The following is a 22,773-nucleotide window of genomic DNA, read 5'->3' as shown; positions in this document are numbered from 1 at the left end:
TTTTCTATTTGAACAACATGCATTGCATCCTACAATTTATTACACAGAGTTCCCTTCTCAATTAAAGCATTTGAGAGATGCACAATCTTGCTTCCTTGTTCTTCAATAGGTGTTGAGCTGATGTATAAACACTATATACTTGGTTGACAAGTCTTTTTGTGTATCCTAACAAACCAACATGATCCTCACATACATACTTCATGAAAGATATTAATCTTGAAAATTGAGGAGGCTATTGAGTAAGAGAATCAAGTGGATATATTGATCCCTGTACCCAAAGATCAACATGTTTTTTACTTGCATCTCTTTGATGTTGCATCACTATTTATTGCACTATACTTGCTTCTGTCCTTGTGTAAATATGCATACTTAACATCTAATTGAAAGTGTATATCTCTTTTTCCTGTATTCTAATTTCAAAAATATATAGACAATTAACCACAAAACTTATAATACAAAAATCCATATCGTAAATAAAAAAACATGATATTAATTCTTAAATATCAAACCAGATATATATAACATATCAAAATTTGACTTAACAAAGTAGTAAACCATAACAGTAGTAATAACAAATAATTAAATCATAATATTCAGCACACTAACTGAAGCATAACATCAAGCTTAATTATAAGAAATTTTAAGAAATATAACATAACATTGAATCATCTCAGTAAAGTAGAGTAATATTAAACTTAAATATTATACCATTACATTAAACATTAATTGGAAACTATATTAGAAAACCATAGCAAGATATCAAAACATAAAAAAAACCAAACCTCCATAGATTTCTTCTCCTTTGAAGTTGTAGCACAATGGATATCTCTAAACAAAATAATTAATAAAGAGAAAGCTGAGTTTTTGGTTTGAACCAAATGGCACCAAAAAATCAACACACCCTTCATCATCAATCTTGGTCTCTGCATCATGTTTTGCAGAAACCATAGCAAATGAATCCTAAGTATGTGGCAATTGTAAAGGAGGAAATAGACAAGCTCATGTGCTGTAGATTTCATATATGAGATAGAACACACGGATTGGTTGTCCTCACCAATCGTAATAGTGCCAAAAAAGAATGGAAAACTTAGGGTATGTGTCAATCTTAAAAAGGTCAACGCAGCTACTAGGAAAGACCATTATCCATTACCCTATATGGAACATGTTTTGGAGAGAGTGGTGAAGAAGCTTACAGCTTCTTGGATGGATTCTCTGGCTACAACCAGATGTCCATAGCACCAGAAGACCAGCATAAGACAACTGTCAATACAATGTGGGGGACATTTGTATACAAGGTTATGCCGTTTGGTCTCACCAATGCCCCAGTAACATTCCAGTGATTGATGTGCACAGCCTTCAAAGACTACTTGCAAAAGTGGTTGGAGATATTCATTGATGATCTGTGTGCACACTCTCGATGGGCGGACCATTTGGCTTGCTTAAGGAAGGTATTCGAGCGATGTCAATTATATCGTAATCATAAAGTGTCAATTTTGGGTCAAACATGGTGTGATATTGGGACACATTGTCTCAAAGAACGGTATATCCACCACGGATGATAGCAAGGTCAAGTTGATATTGGAGAGCTGCCACCACCCACTAATTACAAAGGTGTGCAAAGATTTATGGGCCACGTGGGGTATTACCGCCACTTCATAATTTTCTATGCTGAAATCGCCAAGCCATTGTACAAGCTACTCATTGTCTTTGAATTGACTAAGGAATGCCAGGAAGCATATGATCGACTGAAGCAGGCATTGGCTAGCACGCCAATTCTATGACCCCCCAATTGGGACCTCATATTTCATGTGCATATTGATGCGTCAAACTTTGCTATTGGATGTGTACTAGCCCAACCCGGTGAGTTCAAATTGGACTTCTAGTCTGCTTCGCTAGTCATCAATTAAATGATGCAGAGGTGAACTACACCACCATAGAGAGAGAAGGATTGGCCATGGTTTACGCTGTCAAGAAGTATCGACATTACCTATTGGCCAACAAATTCGTATTCTTCGTGGACCATCAAGCCATATTGTACTTCGTGAAGTAGCCTTGCACCACAGGAAGAATCACACGATGGTTGCTATTATTGTTGTTGGAATTCGACTTTATAGTTACGGTAAGAAAAGGGACACATCATGTGTTAGCCGATCATATGTCAAGAATTCCAAATGGGGAACCAGCAAACTGGTGTCGAAGATGATCTCCCTGATGCTTGTTTGTTCAAACTGGACATGGTACCCGAATGGAGCGAGGAGATATCTAATTATCTAGCTCATGGTTTTCCACAAGAAATACCCTTGAATAAAGATAAAATGTGGCGGCTTATCAAGCTTGCTGCACCTTATCAATTGATTGCGGGAGAACTATATAAGCTAGGTAAAGATAATGTGCTAAGGAGATGTGTGAGAGAAGATGAGTTCGTTTTTATGATATTAGATGAAGCTCATTTAGGGATAGCAGGCAAGCATTTTGCTAGAGAGATCACGGCTCGCAAGGTACTTCAAGCAGGATTATGGTGGCCTATGTTATTTAGAGATGCCATAGAATTTGTCAAGAGGTGCGAAGAATGTCAGTGTTTCGCTATCCCATAACAAAGGGACAAGATGCCGCCCACCCCTATTATTGTAAGACAATCTTTTAAAAAATGGGGAGTAGATTTTGTGGGACCTATTAGTCCCGCGCGGCACACCCATCACGAGCCCGATATGTGATCATCCGCGGACTATTTCACCAAATGGGCAGAAGCCAGAGCTTTGAAGTGAGATGATGCACAAACAACAACAAAATTCTTATATGAGAAAATTATCTCGAGGTTCCGCTGCCCATTAGAATTAGTTAGTGATTGCGGCTCACATTTTATTAATGAGGTGATCGATCATTTACTTTTACGAGATTCTTAGTGGTCCATCGAAAATCATCACCTTATTATCCACAAGGCTAATGGTCAAGCAGAGAGAACAAACAAAATTTTATGTACAATCTTGACAAAAACCTTGGAAGCAAGTCGAACGGACTGGGAACATAAGTTGACAGGAGTCCTATGGGCATATCGAACATCATATAAGGTACGACGAGATACACTCCTTTCTGTCTAGGTTATGGTGTTGAGGAAGTAATGCCTATGGAATACCTAGTTCCGAGCTTAAGGATTGCAGTGCAAGAACATCTAACAAAGAATGCATTAGCTGAAAGGCTAATTGACTTACGAGACTAGGCTAATAGTATCGCATGGACTCATGGTCGAGAAACTACGCAGGAAGCATTGGTTCGACAAAAATTTGAAACAAAAAGAACTAGAAACGGGGGACCTTGTCCTCATGTATGGTATAGGAAGCACCAGGAAAAAGAAACTCAAATACAGAGACCTAGGACCCTTCTGGGTGACTGAGATCACACCTCAAGGGTCGATTAGAATTGAGACAATTGATGGCATACAGATGGAGGGTTACGTTAATGGAAGCAAACTCAAAAAATATTATGGACCACTGACCCAAGAGATGCTCTTGCAAGAACATCTCTTAAAACAACAAAAACAACCCACAAAGGAAAAAAATCTAGCAAGCTCAAGAAGAGGCTAAGGGAAGGGAGGCCAAAGCTAAACAATTACTCCAGAAGAGGATGTTACACATCAACATGGCTTCCTTGACTCTCTCGGACGAAGAGGAACTGAACATTGAGCTAGCACGACTCAGGGTGGAACTCTCTATAGCTAAAGGCCATGCAATGAGCATTACACTAAAAGATAGAGGATTAAGTCATAATTTAATCTCATATGAGACATGGGAAGCCTTAGATAGACCACACCTTAAACCCAACACTGATGCACAAGTACGCAGTGTACACTTGATAACTACAAAGGCTGAGGGATTTTTAAGTGTTGGCATTTCCATCAGAAATAATTCCTTGGTTGGGAAAATATTTGAAAATGTTTGTCATGCCTGTAGGTTCCATGGAAGAGGAAATGATTCTAGGATGATCCTGGATCTCACCAGCAAATGCAATATCCAATGGGAGAAGAGGAAAGCGTTGTTGAACGAGGGCGATAAGGTCATGTTTGTCCATACCCTTATGGAGCTTGACAAACATAGGGAAACAGATCATGATTGACAAAAGAACGACACCGAGTATAGTAACATCAACTCATAAAACAGAACAAGCATCAGTCCCACAAAGCCTACACAAACAATACCCAAAGTCGTAGGGTACACAGAAGTGGGTGCCCAAGAGACAACTCAAAAACCAACCCCACAAGAAGGAGAAGAAGAATAATATGGGGTCAGTAAGAAAAATTCACAAAGGAATCAAAAGTCAGACTTGGCCTACACAAACAAATTGTTAGGACTCCAGACATACCAATATCCCACAAGGCTTTCATAAGCAATGGGTCTAAAAAGACTACGAGCGCAAGGATACTACCAAGGCAATACGACAGTGTGGGTACCCAAACCCCGCTTAGTGGCCACCATCACAAGCAATTCCGGTAACAAAGGAAAGAGTAGTAAAAGCATACATCATCAACTCCCACAACCAATGCTGAAACCGCACCAACATTGGTGTGGAGGAAGAAGACAACTCAACAAGATGGGTTGGGAATTGCCAAAGCAATGTTAGTAACCAATGCTGAAACTGCACCAACATTGGTGTGGAGGAAGAAGGCAACTCAACAAGATGCGTTGGGAATTGCCAAAGCAATGTTAGTAACCACTTCGATCACAAAGCTGAACAAGGACCTTAAAGGTAGAAACAAAGAAGTTCAGCAAAAAGGGACATGGATGAAAGCCCCCAACCACAAGACGACCTGGTAATAACATTATTCAATTGGGTGGAAGAATAAAAAACTCCCACACGGAGCTAAAACGCCTACAACAACACTTACATAGAAGTGCCAAGGTGTGACCTTGGTTTTCATGGCAATAAAAGATGAAGGTATCCATTGTTGCCCAATGGATACAAGGTAAATTGTGTATCATTCACTCATTTAATGCATGTTTGAATGACTAAGCATGAAGGGAAAAATAGAAGGTCCCAATCTTGCAGATTCATAATCCAAAAAAGTTCACGTCGTGAACTGATTCAAAAATTTTCATGCCATGAATTGGTTCAAAACGGTTCATGCCATGAGCCAACCCTAAAAATTTCACGTTGTGAACTAGTTCAAAAAATTTCACGCCATGAAATGGTCATTTCTCATGGGCCAATCGAAAGACACCACGTGGCTTTCTTCATTAAGGCAGCCGCCCTGTCCGACGGCTACATTATAAAATCAAAAATTCTTTCCTTTCTCATCATTTCGCATCGTGTGTCCATCGCTACACGCTTAGAGCTCCCATTTCCAATCATCGTGCATCGTCTTCCCCGGATTTTCCAACCATAATTGACAGTCACCGCCGCGATTAAGGTGGCTTGGTCCATTTCTCATTTCCTTTTCGTATTCTTTGTCCTTTTTTATTTTGATTTTGATGTTTATGTGCAATCAATATCTTCTCGTTAACAATCTTGTACATTAGTATCACCCCAATTCGGTGGTTATTCTAAATAATTCCTTGCGGTATCATCACTTGCATGCATCACCTCTTAAGATAACAAAAACATAAAAAACTATACAATAACAAAAATCTGCACCTTCATGATTCACTGAAGTTTCACGCGACTACACAAACTGCAATTTCATGAAATCACTATAGTTTCACGGAACCTCATGTCACGGAACCTCATTTCACAAAACCACATCTCATGGGATTTCATTTCACGGAACTCCCTTTCACATAACCACCTTTCACGGAACCTCAGTTCACGAAACCAACACGGGATTCCGTTTCACGGAACTCCCTTGCACGTAATCACCTTTCATGGGACTACACAAACCTGCAATTTTAGGAAACCACCTTTCACAGAACATCATTTCATGAAACTCACTCTCACGAGATTCCGTTTCACGGAACTCCCTTTCACGAAACCACCGTTCACAGAACTTTTCACGTAAACACCTTTCACAGAACTCCTTTTCACGTAAACACCTTTCACATAACTCCTTTTCACGTAACCACCTTTCACAAAACTTTAGTTCACGAAACCACTTCTCACGGGATTCTGTTTCACAGAACTCCTTTTCACATAACCACCTTTCATGGAACCATATCTCACAAGATTCCGTCTCACGGAACTCCCTTTCACGCAACCACTTTTCACAGAACCTCATTTCACAAAACCACCTTTCACACGGGACAACTTCTCATGATCTGCGGGTTCACGGGACTACTAAGCCCCTGCACCTTCATGCCACAACATTCACCTGTCAATTAACACACCTTCTTATTACTCCTACACTAACAGACTTCTCATCTCAACTAACCGGTGTACCATAAAAAAAAAGAGAGGAGAAATGGTACCTACCCCACCAGTCTGGAGACTAATGTAATTTTCATGTACAACTGTCGGCCTCGGAAACAAAAGCTGTAGAGACCCCAGCAGCCACCTAAGCTAGCGCTACAGGCTCCCCAGCAAGTCAGAAGAAGAAACCAGTGTAGGTACCCAAACTGAATTACTTGGGCCCATATGCCCAAGCCTTCCTTGGAGTCATCATCAGCACAAGGAAACCTTTACAGCCCATAGAAAGGTTGCACTACATTACCACAACCCAAAGTGCCTCCAAATCCTAGAAGAGGTAGAGGTCAAGGAGAAGCTAGAGAAAGTGGGCTTAGGGAGAATGGCACAAATACTTCCACAAGGAGCATCGACACAGAGCTCTGGGCTGAGTATATATCAAGACTTATGACAAAGGCACCAAACATGGCACCATCTCGAAGGCCGACGGCACAACAGAGCAGCTCCTAATCACAGAAGAACTCATTCGTGACGCTCTACAGCTCCCACCGGTAGTCAAAGTCAATGCCCATGCATTCAACAAAATGCGTCTGGATGCAATGCTAAAGAAGAGTTCTTATAACTCCAATGGGACAGAGTAGCTATGTCATTTTAATAGTGCAGGTCAAGCCAGTGGATCAATATAATAGGGTCCCGTTGAATAGGATCGCTAAGGTACATGAAGAGAAGGAGGAGGACTGGGCATATTATATTCATAGAGAGATGGAGAACTATCTAAAGGCCCACCAGTCCAAAACATGTAACCCGTACCTGCTAACCCAAGTCCTAAATCATGTGGCAAAAAGGCCTCTCCCCCGCCGAACCCAGTAGAGCAACTGCAACTACAACTGGCATTGCTGCCAGATCAACCACCACTAACAGCAGCGCAGCTGAAGAAATGCAAGAGGGCCAAGCTGTCCTAGTGGAGACCCAGGCCATTATGAAGGAGATAAGGAAAGGGAGAAAGAAGAAGGCAGATAAGAAAATGAGGGGCGTCATCCCAGACATAGCTGCAAAATCACAAAGACTTGAGGCTAAGGTGGCACAGGAAATCAGAAAATACCAGGAGGCATTGACAGAGCAAGAAGCCACAAATCAGCTAGGCCACTCAAGAGCAACCACAACAAGTTACTCCCCCGACGAGCCCGGCACAGCTGATTTTCATGAACCTGTCCCCACTTAAGGATTCAGCTTTGGCAGACATACCGACAGAGATAGAACCCAAACAAGCAATATCAATTCCAGTACAGGTTGAGGAGACACAAGGCATTGAGGCAACACAGCTCAAGTGCATGAACTAGCTGCCCCTCATACTGATAGAAGCAAAAGACCAAGAAGTGCAGAACCATCAAGCCCAAGCAAAAGAAGACGTTTCAAAGATGAGGAAAGAATACCCCAGCTGTCCTTCCTACAAAATGTTGACTATGAATCGTTCTTGCAGGAAACAATGGAAGGTTTGGATGAATTATTAAACCTGCCACATGCTGGACTCGAAGAAAGTGCAAGCACAAGTGCACCATGGGAGAAGGAGAAAAAAGTCACACATGCTCCATGATCATAACGCTGCCCTTTGGAAGCAAGTTAACGAGTCAAACATACAAGTGCGAACCTTAAAGGACCACTTGGCAGTAGTAGAGGCCATGCATCAGGATGTCATAATGAAAAGTTTGAAGGCCACGGAGGAGCAAGAGACCAGATACAAGGCATTGGAGAGCAATAATGTGGTCCTTAGCCAAACCATGGTACAAAGGATCAAAGAAAATATAGACCTCAAGGCAAAGTTAGAACAAGCTAAAGAGCAACTCCAGAAGGAGGTCACCCATACCCATGAGCTCACAGCCCTTCATGCCCAGCAAGTACAAGAACTCCAACACAATTCCATGGCCAAAGAAGAGGAGCTGTAAACGACATATCCAGCAGCTATCCTCCAATCTGAAAGCAGCAAAGGACAAAGCCACTCACTTATAGCAAGAGAGAGAACAATCAAACAAGACACATGCAGAGAAAGTAAGAGCACTTAACAACACCATTAGTGCCAGTTAAGTCAAAATGCAAAGGATAGTATTAGCACACCAAGAAGCAATGGCACAAATCACATAGCAGGCTGCTGCAAGACAATTAAAGCCTGGCTGCAAGGCTCCAAAGAATCACAGAAGATCAAGAAAGTGAAGCAACAGCCAGGCGTGCCCGAGGAAGCAACCCGGAGATTTGAGGAATTGGATGCTACAAGGATGGTTCGTGAAACTGCAATATCAAACCTCCTCAGTAACTATAAGCAAACAAAATGTGTGTTTATTGGGTATTCCCTTGAGCAAAAGGGATATAGATGTTATGATCCTGCTACACGAGAATTGAGGGTAAGCATGGATGTTGTACTTGATGAGATGAGTAGCTGGTATGCTGCTGAAAAAGATGATGTTAGGGCTTATGTAAGTGGAAATGTGGTTGCATAGAATGCAAGTCAGTAATAACAGTCATTGAGTGGACCAGGAGAGTCCTCATTCAACAGTTCCGTTGATAAACCATGGAGTGGTAGGCTGCGTCATAATACCAGTCCTAAAAATGTAGTTGCTGGTACATCACATAAAGGCAAAGAGAAAGTGGTTGAGCCCCTTGGTATGCCTAATATTTATGCAGGGCATTCTCTTGTTGATGGAGATTCTAGTGGCTTGGAGATGAGCCTTGATGAGGATCTTGGGATTCCAGCAATGAGGACGCCTGATGTGAAGAAGGCTATGGAAGATATGAATACAAAGTTACGAATATTGAAAGAGTCAAAAACCCTGTGCAGAGGTTGACTTAAGATGGTTATGTGGCACATCACTATGCTTATATGACAAAAGCTATGTAGGTTGTAGAATCCACATGTTTTGATGAGGCTATTGGAAATGTGTGTTAAGAGAAAGCTATGGATGAGGAGATGGATGCATTGTATGGAAATGAGACTTGAGATTTGGTGCCACTGCCTAAAGGCAAGAAAGCTATTGGCTGTAAGTGGGTGTATAAGGTGAAACATAACAATGATGGTAGCATAAGCAAGTACAAGGCTAGATTGGTAGCCAAAGGATATGCTCAAACACATGGGATTGATTATGAGGAGACATTTTCCCAGTTGTTGCAAAGATGGAAACTGTGAGAATTGTGATTGTGGTGGTTGCAGCTAAAGGCTGGTTTTTACATCAAATGGATGTAAAAAATGCATTCTTGCATGGTGACTTGCATTTTTGCATTGGTTTTTATATGGCAGATGCAAATCACTCTTTGTATGTGCGCAAGAGTGATAAGGGTATTGTGATCATCACCATATATGTAGATGATCTTATTGTTGGGGGTGACACCTTGGATGAGATTGAGCATGTGAAAAGTCTTCTCAAACGGAAGTTTGAGATGAAGGATTTGGGAGATCTGCGCTACTTTTTGGGAATTGAGGTCATTCGCACACCTGAGGGTATTTGGCTCTCACATAGACAGTATGCATTGGACATGTTGTCCAAGTATGGGATGGCTGATTGTAAGCCAATCTCGGTGTCATTAGATCAAAATGGCAAGCTTAGTGCAGATGCAGGTTATGTGTTGGAGGACCCACTATGTACAGGAAGATTGTGGGGAGTTTTATCTATGGCATGATCAGCAAGCCAGATTTGAGCTACACCGTTAGCTTAGAGAGCCAGTTTATGCAGGTTTTGCACAAACCACATCTTGATAATGTGCAATGCACACTTTGGTATTTGAGGACCAGTGTTGATTATGCATTGTTTTATGCAGCAAGTGTACCATTGGAGCTATATGGGTACACATATGCAGATTGGGCAGGTAGCATCTCAGACAGGAGATCTACCAGTGGATTTATGTTTTCATTGGGGAGTGCTGTTGTGACATGGAGTAGCAAGAAGCAGCCCACAGTTGCCTTGTCAAGCACAGAGGCAGAGTACATAGGAGCTGTGATGGCATCGTGTGAGGTAGCTTGGTTACGCAAGCTACTTGTTGATTTGGGGTTGCATGTGGAGAGAAAGGTTGTCATATATTGTGACAATCTTAGTAGTATACAGTTGGCTAGGAACCCAATTTTCCATGCACGGATGAAACACATTGAGGTACATTGCCACTTCATCAAGGAGACAGAGTCTTGGCAGGCGACATCGACTTAGCTTACGTCAACACAACACAGGATCAGGTTGCTGACATCTTCATGAAGGCCTTGGGAGCTGAGAAGCTCCACAGATTTCAAGATATGCTTGGAGTTCATGAGATGGAGTTGAGCTTGAGGGGGAGTGTTGAGATGTCAAGCTCAACATGAGTTGACACTCACGAGGCGTTTGCATGTCTGTTCGACATTTATATCACTAGCGAGTTCGGTAGCTGGCACACCGACATATTTTCACTAGAGATTCGACTAGACTACACCGACTAGTCCACATCTACTCACTCCTCTTAGCGTGTTCACATTATGGACCGCTTGTATATACTCTATTACGTGTGTTAGTCACTTTTCTTCTTTATAGACCTATTTTGTTGTGTGAAGACAAAGAAGAATTTTCAGCCTCTCACCTTGTGTGCTCTCTTCTACCGTTTGTGTGAGTGTGTGTGTGTGCTTGCAAGAGCTCAAACTCTCTTCTCCCCCACATCTTTTCAAACCTCATGGATTTGTTGAGAAGGGGAAGGAATCTAAAGCATGCAAGTTAAGAAAAGCTTTATATAGCCTTAAGCAAGCTCTCCCATAGCATGGTATGAGAAGATAAATGCATACTTGGTGTTGTAAGTGGTTTTTGCAACAGTCCAATTGAGAGTACCCTTTATGTAAAGAATGTAAAGAGGAGTAAAGATTGCTTCCTAGTCATCATTTTATAGGTTGATGACATGCTACTCATAAGCCCCAACCTTCAAGGCTAAATTACATGTGTCATTTGAGATGACAGATTTGGGCTCGTTGCATTAATATTTAGGCATACAGTTTATGCAACGTGATGATGGTATTGTAATGTTGCAATTAAAGTATATATGAAGGCTGCTTACTGAGTTTGGTCTTGAAGACTGTAAGCCTAGAGACAAGTGCTAGGCTTAATCTCTAGGATATAAGTGAACTATTTGATACATCACTTTATCAGCAGAGAAGCCATTTGGGTGCCTCATCTATCTATGTAATACGAGGCTATATATTCAGTCTAGGGTCTCCCAGTTGAGAAAGTTTATGCATAGTCCTAGAATTAGGCATTGGTCAGACTACCAAGTCAGATACTTATAGGGCACTCAGTTCCTTAGCTTATTCTATGCTAAAGGGGGTGATGTTCAGCTACATGCTTTCAGTGATTCCAAGATTGGGATAGATGTTATGACACGTGAGTGTCTAGTAGTGGCTTTTGCTTTCACCTTGGTGATTCATGTATATCATGGCTCGTAAGAGGCATCCGACAATGGCCACTTCGAGCTGTGAAGCTGAGTACAAGGTAACTTTTAGCGACTCTAGAGTGTGTATAGCTCATACGCCTTTTGGCAAGTTCTAGTGTTATGAACAACAGACCCCCATCTCCATGACAGCCAGAGTGCATTAGTTGTTGTGAGGAGGAACCCATTATTTTATGCTTGCATAAAGTGCATTGAGGTACATTATCATTATGTGATTAAAGGAGAGATTAGCTTACACAACAATGTGGCATATATGTTCACGAAGGCTCTCTCACGAGAGAAGTTTGAAGCTTTTCACACAGCTTTGGGCTTATTTTACCATTTGGGGATTGATCAACCACATGATCCTTGTACATGTTCACAGCATCACTACGGGGGGGATTTGTAGCACTTATATGATAGTGATGTGTGGATGTAGGCTAATATGGCCCGACATACTTTTTTTTCTCTTTAGCAGGTTTTTTCCCCTGAACATATGTACACACTCTTATGATTGTGTAAGTAACCATATCATATTGCTTCACTTGTACTTCACTCATTCTTATCAATCTACTTTAAGTGTTATGTTTCCATTTATCTCTCCTTATATGCTGCATCTATGTGTGTGTGTTGCTTGCTTGATCTCCACTCTAATAGAAATTAATTAAATATGCTATAAATAATTCTTATTGTTTAATTTTATTAAAAATGATTCTTTTATTTCTTTAAAAAAAATTAAGGTTATTTTTTATTTTTTTCTTCCTCTTCCTAACCTCAATGTGCAAGGGCCTACACATATGCACATGTGCATATAGGAACACCCCAACTTAATCTTTGCACATGATGATACCTTGACTCTTAATATTAAATTTTACTTTTTGTTTTCTCAATTTCTAAATATTATAATTTTCTCATTAAAAAGGCTCATCTTATTTGAAATCTCATATTCTCTCACTAGAAATATACATCCAAAATTTAATATCTCAACTACACTAGGATAAGGGAAGAGGAATCTTACATTTTCAAAGTAGTATGTATACTAGCCTAAACATTGACTTATGCTACTTAAGAAGTAACAAAAAAACAAAAATACAAGCGAAGTACCTAAGAATCCATGTTTGTGACACCTTTATATTTTTGAGTAGTATAGATAATATAAATATGGAAAGCAAGCAACATTTACTTATATGGTTTACAAGGTGTAAATTTTTAGCATAATCTCAATAGCTGCACAACAACCTTTGCTTAATTGATGCACCTCATAGATGTGAAGAGGTTTTTAAGTCTTAAAAAATATACTAAGGTTTAAAAATGAATGAACCATAAGTTAATACTTTTAGAGTCCTTTCACAATTTACAAGAATATCCTTTTTTAAAGTAAAGAAAAGAGCCAATGACTACAAATGCACTTTATTGGTTCTAAGGTTTACAAAAACCTTCAAATAAAAAATGTTTTCAAAGTATTGAACCCACCTAGAGTGGTTAAAAAAAACCTTCACTTGGAACATAAAAGGGTTAAAAATGAGATAAGAGCCAAAGTCTTAAGGACTTAGAATTGAGAAATGTGTGTGTGCCCTTGTATAGCCCATCTTAGTCCAAAAGAATCCAACATAAAATACAAAAGGAGCCTATAAAAGCCAAAGATGAATGAGCCATAAGATCCCACAAGGTAACAAAGATGGGTGCCTAAGAACGTACTAACATGCACAAGGGTATCATGATGATGATAATACCATAATATTAGTAGCCAAATGAAAGCAGAAGAATAGTTTCCTAGCAACAACTAGTGCTCGAAAGTCTACACAAATTCCCCAACGGATATGGCAAACCAAAGGCAAAAAGCGAGCATACCATAAGAAACTTCTCCTAAAATCGAGAAGACAATGAATTTATGTTATGTTTTTTAAAAACTTAATTTGGTTAATCCTCTTAAGATAAGATTAATGATGCCCATTTTAAATCGTGAATGCATATGTACCCATGGACTCCATGTTTACACATTGTGTCAACTGTAAGAGGGGAGTCAAAACATGTGCGACAAATTGTGCACATCAATTGGGTTTGCTTAGGTATGCAATCATGCAGGTAAGTGATGTTACTCCATAGCAACATAATGGGGCATTCTCGGACACCTCAAATTTTGGCTAAGGGTGATGCTTTTGACTGGAAGCCTACAGTATCCCATTGAACGTCTACCATAAAGTTCACAAGCAACACCAAATGTGTGCCTCAAAAATTATAAAAAAGCAACTACACCACTTCTCAACATGAATGATGGCTTAGGCAAAATGGCACATCTGGGTTCAATTCTTGGACAAAACCCCTTTTTTTTTGTGAGGTGTCTCTGACAATGACGCGCCTTCTGAGGCCAAAAGCCTTTCTTGGTTGAAGGTGGGTTCAAAGAACTTGGGCAGCCATGTGGCTTGGACAACCAGCCTAAGGTTGAAGTCTTACAAAATGAGTGCCTTACGATATTAATACCCTTTCAAGTTTTCAGCTGCCATGATTCGTGTTTAGATATATCCATGGAGGCTATGTGCAGCATGGAGGCTATGTGCAGCACGGCGCATTCAACGGCTTCTTCTGCACACACACACGTCTGTTTGAAGATGGAAGATTTCTCCGAGAAGCGCTCCAGAGAAAAGCTCCTTTGCCGATTGCACAGAGGCGTTTCCCTTTCAGAAGGTAGACTGCTCCATGCCTCATTAATCAGGTGCGGTTTCCAGCTTGACAAATTCTTTGGAAATCTCCTCATCAGCATGTATGGAAAATGCAACTCTACCATCGATGCTAGCCTTGTTTTCAACATCATGTGTCAACGAGATGTGGTATCATGGACTGCCATGATTGAGGCCCATAGCCGTGCATGTGATTTCTTAAAAGCCATCCATACCTACCATGACATGCAAAAGGCATGTGTTGATTCAAATAGAATAACCCTCATCAGTGCCCTTAGTGCATGTGCAGGAGCAAGGGCGCTGGATGAGGGAAAACTCGTCCATGCTAGTATCATGAATGATGGATATGAAGATGATCTTGTGATCGGGACTGCTCTTGTCAACATGTACGGTAAGTGTGGTGCGATGGAAACTGCATATTCTGTGTTCCATGGAATGCCGCGACGCAATGCTGTTACTTGGAATGCTTTGATTACTGGGTACACTGAGGCAGGGTGCAATGAGGAGGCCATTCAACTTTATGAAGATATGGAGCTGGAAGGTGTAAAGCCCACCAGGGCCACATTTCTTGGCATTTTAACTACTTGTGCCAACTTGGGTGCTCTTTCAAAGGGCAAAAAAATCCACACATGCATACTTGAGGATGGACTTGAGGCAGATTGCTTGATTGAAACCGCCCTCGTGTCCATGTACGGAAATTGTAGGGCTTTGAATGAGGCTCAGTTTGTGTTTGACAGAATGGAAGAGTGTACTGTGGTCTCATGGACGGCGATGGTGGTAGCTTATACCCAGCAAGGGCATAATCATGAGGCCCTGAAAACATTTGAGGAAATGCAGCTTGATGGATTTAATGCAGATGAGGTCACCTTAGCTAGTGTTTTAAGTGCATGTGCCGGTTTACAAGCCCTGGCAGAGGGTGAGTTGATTCATGCATGCATTATACATGATGGTTATGAGACATTCGTTGTTGTGGCAAATGCTCTTGTGGCCATGTACGGTAAGTGTGGGGCTTTGGAGGATGCATGTTCAGTATTCGACAGCCTGCGAGATCGCACCATTGTCTCTTGGAATACCATGATTGATGTGTATGTCAAGCATGGGTATGACAAGAAAGCGTTTTCACTATACCTAAAAATGGTGCAGGAAGGTGTTCAGCCAGACACCCTCACCTATACAATAGTTATAAGTGCATGTGCCTGCATGACCAACTTTTGCAACGGGCAGGACATTCACTGTTGTGTTGTCGAGGCAGGATACGAGTCAGATAGGATGGTGGGAAACGCTTTGGTCAACATGTACGGCAAATGTGGGGCCTTAGAGGATGCTCACTCTATGTTTTACAAAATGTTCCTTTGTGATGTGGTTACTTGGACAGCCATCATAACTGCGTATGCACAACAGGGGTATGGTAAGGTGGCCTTCCAACTTTTCGGACAGATGCAACAGCAGGGTGTGAAACCAAATGGGGTCACCTTTGTTTCTGTACTCTCTGCGTGCAGTCACATGGGTCTCATAGATGAGGGCTGTTTCTGCTTTATGTCCATGTATCAAAATCATGGTATTACACCAATGTTAGAGCACTATGTGTGCATGATCGACCTCCTTGGAAGGGCTGGATGTTTAGATGAGGCAGAGGAAGTCATATATGAGATGTCATTGGGGCCTCATCTCTATTCATGGTCCGCACTACTCAGTGCTTGCAAAATTCATTGGGACGCAGGCAGAGGAGAACGGGCTGCAAAGAACATAAGGAACTTGGACCCTCTAGATGCTTCACCATACATTCTAATGTCAGACCTGTACGTTGCCTACTCTCTTATAGGGGACATTGGGTGGTGGTCATTCTAATGTGTAAAACGTAACAGCTGGAAAATTCTCATGCACCCTAATGCCGCCTACGTTTACCCTGCATGTCCTACATGGGACAGTTGCTGTTGTGGATGCAGCGACCTATATTGCACCATTATAAGCATGTGCATGCAAGCCATGACTGTCAAGCTGGAGGAGTCCACTGGTACTTAATGGCAGAAAAAACATGAGTGGGATAGCTGCCTTGAAGATTTTTCACAGTTCACAAACATGTGCGTGCACGTGTGTGTCTGCGTGCTTGTGCACACACAACCTTTACCGTCCAAGCCTTGACACTGGAGAAATTCAGGTGGTCCTGCATATAGGGGTAAGTCAGGTTTGGGCCCTAGGCTGTTGTGGCACATCCACTACGAGCAGAAGAAGAGAGCCAGATCCAGTCCTGTAGATTTGACAGAGGTTGGGCATAGAGTGTTTCAAATCAGCAAGGGCAAGTCGCGAGGAATTTTCCCACTCAAGACGGAGGGAACGGTAAGATAGGTGGTGACACGGAGTGCCTACAAGAGCCAAAAGTTGGTTGAGGTCCATGAGTTTAGCTTGCCTTTTGTAGGCAGAAAGCTTAGAAAAGTCAGCCTACAGATCTATAATATCATAAATGAGGACCTGCTAAAGCAGGGTGCTGTCAGACAACGGCGATTGCAACAAAGGAGGTAATGCTTAAATCTGGGCTGGTTGTCAAGTTGTGTATTCTTTCCTGTTGCACAAGTCTTGCTGCGCAATTTCTTTTTCAAAATTCTACATTAGTGAATCAGTCTGCTATCAAAGCCTTAAACTAAGCTAGGGTTCACTTTATCACAATCTTGTTTCAGCACTTGATAGCTGATTTCGTTTGATGATGACAGGTTTCCCTGCAAGGGCAGTAAGCAGTTGGTGAGTAAAATTGTCATACAATCAAGATGTTGGTATTTTGTTTATCACATTGCTTTGGGAAGCAGACAGGTAATCTCTCTCTCTCTCTCTCTCTCTCTCTCTCTCTCTTTGCTCTACTCCCTCTGCTAGGTGCACCTCCCAATGACCGTCCATGCCAGTTTACTCCCAGCCCGGCTCCCAGTTCGTGCAGCTGCAGTGCAGGTCCTGCTCCACTATCATCGTTGCCAGCCAGCGCTCCACTCAATAGCAGCCCTGGCTCCTCCCAGCCCCTGCTCCACCGTCATGCCAGCCAGCTGAAGTCTGAGAGGTAATGGGGCTCATCACAGACAAGAGAAGCATGGACCGTTATCTGGAGAACCAGAAAAGCTCCACACCACGACTTCCGTTGATTATTGACCAGTAGTTCAAAATCCAGCCAGCTCATCTCCAACCACAAAAACAAAGGTACATTATCTACACTAGTCAAGAAGGGGTTCACACCCTTTCTAATATCCTGAAGTTGTCCTTTGTGAGCATTTTAGCATCACAATGAAGACCTCCGATCACCCGACAAAATGAATGGTCATTTACATGCTTGAACAACTCGACATATATATCCATATATACATATATGTAATCACAAAAATTACATTATCTACACTTGTCAAGAAGGGGTTCATACCACATCCTGAAGTAGTCCTTTGTGAGTGCTTTAGCATCACCAAGGCAGCCTCCGATTACCTGTCAAAATGAATGGTCATTTACATGCTTGAACAACTCGATACACACACACACACATACATACATACATATGCATGCATGTATGTATGTGTGTGTGTGTGTGTGTGTGTCTGTTGTATGTATAGTTTCACAAAAAAGAAAAAAGTATATTGTATGTATATGTCCATGTACATGCACACTACACACACACACATATTATATATACATATATATTATACATACATATATATTACATATATACATATACATATATTATACATATAATATATATTACATATATATTACATATATACATATACATATATAAATATATATGTGTGTGTGTGTGCGCATACATATACATATATATATGTGTGTGTGCGTGCGTGCGCACGCGCACGCACACACACACACACACACACACACACACACACACACACACACACACACCATAGTCCTCTTATCCTTCAAAACATAAGTGTAGATTCAATGTGATTGTTGGTAATTCCCTTTGACAAATAGTATATGTACATTTTTTAAATCGAAGCACTTGGTGCTCTGTTGAGTTGGATGCATACTTTACCTTCTTAACCCAAAATCTTAAATCTAGGTGCTTGCTCCACTTGTACTTCTTTATTGAGATTGCCATTCAAAAAAGTCATCTCAACATCCATTTGATACACTTTTCATCAATGACAAGATGCAATGCATACTAGTTTTCATATGCTTCTTATCTTGGCCATGAGTATATTTTTTCATAATCAATGCGTTGTTCTTGTGAATAACCCTTTGATACAAGAGATATTTTATGCTTATCCATTGTACCATTTACATGATACCTAGTATTAAATATCCATTTTGTTTCCATAATGTTCTTGTATTGAAGTGCATATAGTAATTTCCAAGTATAAATTTAATTATTGAGATAATTTTCATTTTTGCATTACATGTTCTAATTGAGCATTTATCTTTACTTGCTAATGTGTGCAAGGCTTAGTATCATACATAATGTTGTTCATTAATATATAAATAATATCACCCATGATTAGTTTGGTTGCTTCTATTCTACCATGAAGAGATTAATTTGATTTTATCTCCTTAAGTATTTTAACAAGCCATTTGGGATGACTTTGATAGGTGTAGCGTCACCCTCCAAAGTAAAGCAAACAAAAGGGGCTTGAAGAGCATGGCCAAGGGTTGTGCTTCTATTTTCATACTTGATATGAAGATATGGATTGCTTTATTGGGCTAAAATGAGTAAGAGGATGATCATTCTCCATAGATGTATCGAAATCTTTAAGACCTTTCACTATGGAAATATATGTAGCCTACCTAGTATCCTCTTCACAAGATTACACTTGACTTGTGAGTGATGATCTTCCTACTATTGGGATTAAGGGTCTCTAGCTATTATTTTAATGACTGATTAAAAAAAATGTGTTTTACTCCTTTATCCTCATTTGTAGAGGCACAAAGACATGCAACTAAATCAAAGACTCATACGTGGTTCAATTTCAACTGTGTATAACACTTTTAATTCCTACAAATCCTCTATTGGGAAAAATGTCAAGCCATGAGTTGTTGTAATTAATACCTCAATCTCAACTATGTTTTGCTTTAAGCATGTAATGAACAATCTCAAGCAAAGGAAAATTCTTTTTCTTTGCTACTTCATTTTGTTGTGGAGCAACTAGAATCAAGTATTGATGCTTGATTACATGGACCTTGCAATACTCTTTAAATTCATGAGGCATACTCACCTGCTTTATCACTTCTCAATGCTTTTAACTTAGAACGAGCTTGAAAGACTAAAATACTAAGGGAGTGGTGACAGACAGTAGAAGAGGAGGAAGAGATCTGAGAGGAATTCATATTAATCTAGCTCAACTGGCTATATTAATACATAAATATTAAGGAGATATTGATATCATAAGTATTTTCATATGGATGGGAAGGACTTGGCAAGAAAAACTCTCCTAATTCTTCTCAAGAGACCCAAGCTACTAATCCAACTTCCAAAGAACAACTGATTGCTTGAAGTGTCAGTTAATGAACTTAGTTCAACATTGTTGAAAAAATAGGACCAATGTTAAAATTGGTGATGCTAGGGATAATGTGGAGTATGCTCATTTGTATCCTCACTAAGACAATGTGGTGTATAATTCTATGCCAAAATCTCACAACCATTTAATGTACTTGATTGGGAAAAAGTCTAGCATTGTATTATATTCATTGCATTCAATGGGGTAACAATGATACCGATCTATGTCATTATTCTAGAGTGTCAAATGTTATACTAACAAAGACTACCACATGATACCAATCTATGTTGTTATTCTAGAGTGTCAAATGTTATACTAACAATGTGCCACTTGCTCTACTTGAACCACTAGAACTAGCTACAATAGTAAACAAAGCTTCGACACCACCGCGACGACGACTGGTGCAGTGAATAAACAAGTGAGTATGTAGGACACCAAAAGTATGTAGGACCACATAGAGTTGTGGAATATCCAATGAAAAATTCTTTGAATGCACAAGTGGTAGTCTTGATGGCATGACTGTGGCAAGGAAGAAAGTAGGAGAAATCGCCTAAAATGGATAGATTGCTAAGCTAATGAGGAGAAGAAGAGTAAAGAAAGTGGGAAAAGGAAAGGACAATGTCCTTGTCCAAACTAGATCAGATAAAAACACAATTACCACTTCTTCAATTGCTACTCCTAAAAAAGACCCACTGTTAGAACAAGCTAAGTAGACTTTAGTAAAGGCTAAGCTAGTGATAACTCCAAAAGAAGCTACATCTAAGGCGCTTCAAAAGGAGCAGGAGACTTGTCAGACTCCTACCCCTAAATAATTCTATAAATCTATAGTGTAAAACTAATCTAAGGGTAGAGTGTCCTACTCGGAGTTTCATGTATAAATCTATAGTGGAAAACTAATCAAAAGAAGCTTCATCTAAGGCTTCAAAAGGAGTAGGAGACTTTTGACACCCCTACCCCTTAATAATTCTATAAATCTATATTCGAAAACTAATCTAAGGGTAGAGTGTCCTACTTGATGTCTCATGTATTAATATCCTGAACGATCGGCTATCCAACAACTTTCATGTATAGCCGAACTAGAATAATCTTTATGTAACGAATTGAATACGATTCCTCCAAATAAGTATTCCCTTAATAATTCTGACAAGTAGGACCGATCGGCAACTCCCTAAGGCTTAACACGATGGTTTAACTCCTTGCATAAAATCAAAATTTGATGAGTAACACTTTTGGAATAAAAATAAATTGTATCTTTTTATGCATAAAATCAAAATTTGATGAGAATAACACTTTTGGAATAAAAATAAATTCTTTATGCATCTTTCTATGCATGAAATTAAAATTTGATAAAAATAACACTATTGGAATAAAAATAAATTTCTTTATGCATAAAAATAAATTCTTTATGCATCTTTCTATGCATAAAATCAAAATTGATGAGAATAACTCTTTTGAAATAAAAATAAATTTCTTTATGCATCTTTCTATATGCATAAAATCAAAATTAATGAGAATAACACTTTTGAAATAAAAATAATTTTCTTTATGTATCTTTCTATGCATAAAATCAAAATTAATGAGAATAACTCTTTTGAAATAAAAATAAATTTCTTTATGCATCTTTCTATGCATAAAATCAAAATTGATGAAAATAACTCTTTTGAAATAAAAATAAATTTCTTTATGCATCTTTCTATTATGCATAAAATCAAAACTGATGAGAATAACTCTTTTGGAATAAAAAAATTCTTTATGCATCTTTTATGCATAAAATCAAAATTTGATAAGAATAACACTTTTGGAATAAAAATAAATTTCTTTATGCATCTTTCTATGCATAAAATCAAAATTTGATGCGAATAACACTTTTGGAATAAAAATAAATTTCTTTATGCATCTTTCTATGCATAAAATCAAAATTGATGAGAATAATACTTTTGGAATAAAAATAAATTCTTTATGCATCTTTTTACGCATAAAATCAAAATTTGATGAAAGTAACGCTTTTATAATAAAATTTTTTTAATGCATCTATTTATGCATAAATTTAATTTTAATGAAAGTAACACTTTTATAATAAAAAAATTCTTTTATACATCTATTTATGCATAAAAATCAATTTTGATGAAAGTAATACTTTTATAATCAAAATATTTTCAATATGCATTCTTCTATGCATAGACATTAATTTTAATGAAAATAACACTTTTATTATAAAAATATTTTTAATATGTATTTTTCTATGCATAGAATAAAAAAAATACTTTTAGAATACACAAGCGGTGGGGATTACTCTTTTTAAATAATAAAAGATAAAACTTATTTTATAAAATTTAAGAAAATTTTGCTATAACCTCCTTTGTATGGCTGATAATTTTTTATTTATTTTTCATTCTCAAGTTACTTAGAAATTATCCCAAATGGTTTAAAGCATTCTAAACTAATTAAATTTCACTTTTTAAAGAGAAACAATATAAAAAGTCTAATTCTAACAGTTTGATTACACATCTAGGATAAAGAAATGCTGAATTCAAGAATGAAGAGAGGGGGAAAGCCTTTCCAACAAGGCATAGCACTATTTTTCATTTTAAAGAAAATAAAAATTAAAAAAATCATTAAATAGAATTAAAAAAAAGTAAGATTTCTAGCTTACATGAATTTTTGTGAGCTTTTCTTTGGCTTGATGGTTTGAGGGATCTACTCTTGTTTGCAACAAGAGTTGGCCACCAATTCTTTTGAAGAGAAAATGATCAAAAACTAATAAATTATCAATAAATTCACTGTTTTTGACTCTGGAGAGGAGTAGAGTAACAACCATTTACAAAGAAAGAGGCTTCATTTATAGGAAAAAGTAAGTCTCTAACCAAGCA

The 22,773-nt window shown here is 39.1% G+C and overlaps 1 pseudogene across 7 annotated transcripts; it reads left to right on the top strand.

Annotated features, from left to right (window-relative positions):
• Positions 1–14,235: 14,235 nt before the first annotated feature.
• LOC147640713 (pentatricopeptide repeat-containing protein At2g13600 pseudogene) lies at positions 14,236–19,505 on the top strand (annotated as a pseudogene). Of its 7 annotated transcripts, XR_015268267.1 has the most exons (4): positions 14,237–14,461; positions 14,716–16,942; positions 17,135–17,606; positions 18,999–19,505. The product of XR_015268267.1 is annotated as a pentatricopeptide repeat-containing protein At2g13600 pseudogene, transcript variant X7 (transcript). The 7 variants fall into 7 exon arrangements; XR_015268256.1 differs by having other exon boundaries at positions 14,236–16,942; XR_015268259.1 differs by lacking the exon at positions 18,999–19,505 and having other exon boundaries at positions 14,236–16,942; positions 17,135–17,162; positions 17,292–17,834.
• Positions 19,506–22,773: the final 3,268 nt, after the last annotated feature.

The sequence above is a fragment of the Cibotium barometz genome, chromosome 2 (assembly GCF_041138505.1).
Source record: "Cibotium barometz isolate CiBa-2024 chromosome 2, ASM4113850v1, whole genome shotgun sequence".
Lineage (NCBI taxonomy): Eukaryota > Viridiplantae > Streptophyta > Polypodiopsida > Cyatheales > Cibotiaceae > Cibotium > Cibotium barometz.
The sequence above is the reverse complement of the archived record's forward strand: the minus strand, read 5'-3'. Positions and strand labels throughout refer to the sequence as shown.